This window comes from Hylobates moloch, unplaced genomic scaffold (assembly GCF_009828535.3).
Source record: "Hylobates moloch isolate HMO894 unplaced genomic scaffold, HMol_V3 SCAFFOLD_20, whole genome shotgun sequence".
Lineage (NCBI taxonomy): Eukaryota > Metazoa > Chordata > Mammalia > Primates > Hylobatidae > Hylobates > Hylobates moloch.
In genome coordinates, this window is record NW_026652295.1 from 1,246,519 (window position 1) to 1,252,463 (window position 5,945).

Sequence of the window (5,945 nt, forward strand, 5' to 3'; positions counted from 1 at the left end):
GCAGTGGCATGCACCTATGGCCCCAGCTACTCAGGGGCGTGAGCAGGAGAATTACAGGTTGAGGCTGCAGTGAGCTGTGATTGAGCCACTGCACTCCAGCCTGGGTGACAGAACTAGACCCTGTCTCAAAAGAATAAAACAAAAACACTAGCCCCTGGGCATGGGTGCAGGGGTAGGGATTAGCTAAACCCACACTCTTTTCTCTCTGGGTCTGTGTGCCTCACAGAGCTGAGACTTCTCTGAGCTATTTTTCTTTTCCCAGTATTTAATGAGGCATCTTAGTAGCTTTAATTCATCCTTCCTAGGCCACCCCAGGTGCTCTGCGACTGAGGATGGCAGCACTTCACATTTCACTGCTGCTCCCCTTCTTCCAGGGGTGGCCACCTGTCTCCCTTAATCTACTTGGAAGGTTTCTCCATTTGGAAAGAGTAACTGTGACTGTTGTAATGAATAAATCTCAACATTTCCATGGCTTCCTATGAAACAACTTTGATCCTCATTTACCTAAATCCCAAATGGATATTTCTGACTATCATCAACAGCAGGCTCCAAACCACAGAGTTATGCAGAAACCTAGGCTAACAGAGGACCCACCATCTTCAGCAATGTTTCCAAGTTTGTTCTGGACACCCACAGCCCACTCAGCAAGGACAGGAAGAGAGAACAGAGAAGGTACACCTACAACCACCTAATGGGTTCTTCCTGCCCACGGCACCGATAAAAATCAGCACACTGAGACAAGAGCATTGCAAAGGAGAAACACTTTAATTGACTGGAGGCTGTCCCACGCAGGAGAACAGGAGTTCACACTCAAATTCACCTTCCTGTAGGCTCAAAGGTTAGGGTTTTTATGGACAATTTGATGAGCAGGGGCCAGGGAATGGGTGTTGCTAATTGGTGGGGGATGAAATAATAGGGGTGTGAAAAATGATCCTTCAGCATGGAGTCTGCACCAGCCGACTCACAAGTCTGGGTGGGGTCAGTCTGAAAAACATCGCAAAAAAGCCCTTAGGTTCTACAGTAGTGACGTTATCTGTAAATGGAAAAGTCACAAATCTTGTGACCTCTAGCCACATTTTCTATAATCCCAAAGCAGTGAAAGATTACAGAAAATATGTCTATATCTTAGCCGAGTTCAGGCCCCTCTCATAATCCTATTCTTGCTTACAGAGTATTTGATGGTGAGCAAGGAGGGAGTTAGTTTCTGGGAAGGATTATTATCATCTTTATTATCATTTAAGTTAAACTATAAAGCAAATTCCTCCCACAGTTAGCCTGGCGTACGCCCAGGAATGACTAAAGACATTTTGTTACCCACCATGAACTCATGGGCTCTCAATGAGATAGAAATTGACATAAGGCTGAAAGAGTTTTCCAGACAAGGCTTCCTTGGAGCTTATGCCTGGGCATAAGGGAGGCAGCACGGGAGGGAGAGAAAGAGAAACTCCCTGACTGACTCCCTCAAAAGAGCTGGTGGGACTTTTTTATTAGGCGAAGCATGGGAATTGACATGAGGGATAGGGTGCACAGGCTGGGCTGGGCGAAGTGCGTGAAGGGTACGGTATGCAGGCCAGCATTATTTGGTTGTAATGGTTCTCTTGATTAATAGTAGGTCACCTGGTGGTCTGGCCAACAGCCACAAGGCTACGAATCAATTGTTCAGCATTCCTTCCCGAGGTGAGACACTCCACAACCTTGGTTATCTCCTAAGGCCAGTTTCTGGAATTCTTTAAGAAAAAGGCATGGTTAAACACGGTGTCAGTGAGGTAGTGGTGTGGGTTTTGTGATCAGTGGGAATGCTCCTGTGGGGATGAAACTCCACCCCCACTCTGTCTCACTTGGAGGTCAGAAGCGAGATGGAGTCAGCTATGTCAGATTTATCTTACCGTCATAATTTTGCAAAGGCAGTTATGCACCCAGTCTTCAGGAGTCACCTCAGGCTACTGTCACAAAGTACCACAGACTGGGGGACTCAAATAGCAGAAGTCTGTTGCCTCACATTCTGGAGGCTGAAGTCCAGATCGAGGTGTGGGCGGGTGGGTTTCTCCTGAGGCCTCTCTCCTCGGCGTGCACATGGCCGCCTTCCCCCTTGTGTTCTCATGAGGGCTTTCCTATCTGTGTGTCTGTGTCCTAATTTCCTCTTTTTATAAGGACATCAGTCATATTGGATGACGAAGAAAACCAAAATATTTTATCTGAAAGTATACTCCTTGGACATATTTGGAGGTGCCTGTCAGAGGGCCTGCAGACAGAGGTAGCCCTGCAATGCTGCCTTTTGTGGGGAGATGCGCCTCTATAGAGAAGCTGCTTTGACAAAGCCAGACTTTCTCTGAGGCCCTTCCTTGGGAAGGACCTAGAAAAGATTACATGAGTCTGACACCGTGAAGGTCAGAGAGAAACATTTGCCATCCCTTCTCTCTGAGGGCTGCTAATGTGAGGTTTCATCTACACCACAAGACCAACTTTGCTGGCCAGACCGCCTCTTCTCTACCTCCCATAACCTGTCTTGGCACTAGAATCTGACTCACCACCATCCCTGGTTTTGCCTATGCTGTGAGCCTTATTCTTTTTGGAACCTCAGGATGGTATATAAGCTCTGTACACCATTGAGGGGTTGGGGTAACCACTCTGTGATATTCCCTCCATGCACCTTAACACATTTGTATGCCATTTCTCTTATTAATCTGCTTTTTGTCGGTTGATGTTTCAGTGAAACTTCAGAGGGTGAAGGGAGAGTTATCTCTTGGCCCCCACAGATTTGGCAGGCTCAGCAGGACTCCAAAGCTCTGCTCTTCTGGAAGCCACAGTCAAGGGAACCTAAAAGGCAGGCAGAAGGGGAAAAAGTTACCAGCCAGCTTTGGCCTCTCTGTGTGGAATCTGGTTGAGCAGATGGTAAAAATCACTCTCTCTCAAAAGTTTTGGTTAATAGGAGCAAAGGATTTATGACTAGTCTTGGGCGTAGGAACTCTGTAGTACTCTTTAGTGTGAATGTTCATATTGCTTGATCCCTTTTCCTCCCTGAGTCTATTCCTTTGTCTTTGCCTTTCTGTGTTGTTTCATTAAGAAGGGTACCACAGGATAGCACATGGGCCTAAGTCCATTCTTGGAGCCGGCCCTGCAGGCTGGTCAGTTTTACCGTTCTAATCAGACCTGTATCTATTTAGACAAAACTTCACTGTGGGTCCCTAAATAAAGGTTGGATGAGGTTCCCTGTCATCTTGCATTATGTCCCTACGAGCTTGACTTGTGACCAAGTGGGAGCTCCCTCTCAGTCTCCACCATCCAGGGGGTGAGATTTTTGGGTCACATCAGGTGGGCGATCTGAAAATGGCTGAGAATCTGAGACACATAAGATTTAAAGCAGCACACTTTGTCTTCCAATCATATCAGGCTCTCAGGGGGGAGTTGTCTTACCAAAAAGTCCCATCCATAAGCGGTTTTTGTCATCTCAACCCTTGTGACCTGGTCATCCTGGGCAAGTCCAATCCTAAAATGGCCTACACAGTGTCAGAGATTAATGAGTCTGTGACCAGTGGCCCCCCCATACATTTGTGGGCTACTGGAGGCGTCATACACACAAACATTATCCTTAACCATCTGTGGCAACCACAGGCTTTGGCTATCTTAGCTTATTCCTGCGAGTGGACTTTTTGGGAATAATTAGAATTGCCTCTTCTATGCCCTCTCCAGGAAACACCTCTTGCACATATGCTAAAAATTTAACCTAAACCTGGAAAATTACTTCACAGGCTTCCAATGAAGTCTATTGGATTGAGTTGCTATTGGAAGAAGTACACCATTGAAAATTCTAATTGTTAGTGGTAAAAAATATGGATCTTTAGAATTAGAGTTCTAAATTTAAAAAAAAAAAGAGGATTTTAGAGATCTCTCCTTCTAAGCAATTGCCTTATTTTTAAGATTAAATTAAAAGAAAGACAAATAATAGTGCCATGGTTAGCCTTAGAAACTCCCTTGATAAAATTAAAGAGCAAAAATACATGACCTTGGCTGGACCCAAAGGCTCATGCCCTAATCCCGGCATTTTGAGGTTAAGGTGGGAGGATCACTTGAGCCCAGGAGTTCAAGACCAGCCTGGGCAACATAGCAAGACCCTCCCTATTAAAAAAAATTAACCAAAAATGACCTAAAGCAGTTTTTATTTATTATATATATTTTTTGAGACAGAGTCTTGCTCTGTCACCCAGGCTAGAGTACAGTGGCATGATCTCGGCTCACTGTAACCTCCGCCTCCCACGTTCAAGCGATTCTCCTGGGCTCAGCCTCCTGAGTAGCTGGGACTACAGGCATGCACCACCACACCCAGCTAATTTTTGTATTTTTAGTACAGATGGGGGTTTCACCATGGTGGCCAGGTTGGTCTCGAACTCCTGACCTCAGGTGATCCACCCACCTCGGCCTCCCAAAGTGCTGGGATTACAGGCATGAGTCACTGTGCCCAGCCTAAAGCATTTTTTAAATCCTTGTACACTCGAAGTACCTGCTTTGAAAACCCTGTGGAATTCACACTGAAGGCTACTCTACCTGTAGGCTGGCAGTTAAAATTTCATGCTTTCACTGTCACAGTCTGGGTTCAATTCTAAGTCAGGGAACTAGTCCCAACTAAAGATAATAAAAGATTTGAAAAAAAAGTTTTTAAGGGCTCTCTGATCAGAAGTCAGATTAATTAAAAGCTGATGTTCAAGCTATGTATACATAAAGGCCTTTCTGCCTTTTCTCTTTTAGATCCTGTTTCTGGGAACTTTTTTCAGTTGACTGACACCCCTTTTTAAAGTATATTCAGTCCTTCTGTCTGTTTGCTTCCTTCCTTGTTGGTATAATTTTTGCAGGGAAAAATGTAATATTTTCATTGGCCTTTTAGAAAACTTTAAATATCCTCAAATTGGCTTCTGTAGAAATTGTTCTTTCATTTCCTTCCACTTCTGCCTCTCCTTCCTTTTGCCATCTTCAGCACCACATGCAGCTTTCTAGAGAGGACTTCTAATGACTCTGCCACCCCCTTAGGAACACAGAAAAAGGCTCTACTCAATCCTTTTATGCACTATTCTGTCTTCCTTGTGGAGTCTATAAAGTCGTAGGCAGGGTCCGTGTTCCTCTGTCTTTCTACTGCATCACCAGGTCTCTTTGGCTTTTGTGGATACCAGAGATTACTTTGTACTGTAAGGCCAAGAAGCACTTGCCCTTTGTATGTGTGATGGTTGGCAGGTCACTGTCCAGGGCTGCAGCTTTGGAGGTGGCTGACAGTGTGTGCGGTGAATGATTATTACTGCAGGAGTTATTCGTTTCTTTGTGCATTTATATAAGAAAGGTGTGGTTGGAAACTCAGAGGCTATGGAGCACTCACCATGAAGGAATAAGACTCCCGTAGGGGATGAGCTGACCACAGGGTGGGCTGATGGTACTGGGCCGTCCTTGCAGCCAGGTGTACTGTGGAAGCATTGTGGAACACAGTCCTGTGGAATTTCCCGCTTGGGGGCACTCAAGATTCAGTGTAAAAGCAGGATCCTTGATATTTAAAGATCTAGACGCTCTGCCTTTCAGCTGTGCCTGGTTTTCACATATTTAAATATTAGACCCTGAAAACTGCAAATGCTTTCTTGGATCTGTTAAGGTGTTCAGTTGCCCAGTTGGAAAACAGAGATTAAATAAGAAGCTACTCATTAAAATTAGTCTCATTATAAAATCCTGTGGTGGGGGCCCTGGAATGGCCAGGTGTGATGGTTCACACCTGTAATTGCAGCACGTTGGAAGGTCAAGACGGCAGGATTGCTTGAGCCCAGGAATTTGAGACCAGCTCGGGCAATATAGCAGGGGCCCATCTCTATAAAAAGTATGTATATTCATATATTATATTTACAATATAAATATATATATTTACAATATAAAATATATAGTAGATAAATATTTTTATATATGATATACTATAT

The 5,945-nt window shown here is 44.7% G+C and overlaps 1 long non-coding RNA gene across 1 annotated transcript in view; it reads right to left on the reverse strand.

The window, feature by feature from the left end:
* Positions 1-778: 778 nt before the first annotated feature.
* LOC131382135 (uncharacterized) overlaps positions 779-5,945 on the reverse strand; it is a 6,818-nt gene continuing 1,651 nt past the window's right edge. The window contains exons 2-3 of the long non-coding RNA XR_009211338.1: positions 2,651-2,817; positions 779-1,727 (exon numbers count right to left, since the gene is read on the reverse strand). This is a non-coding gene — a long non-coding RNA (uncharacterized LOC131382135). The remainder of the gene's footprint in view (positions 1,728-2,650; positions 2,818-5,945) is intronic.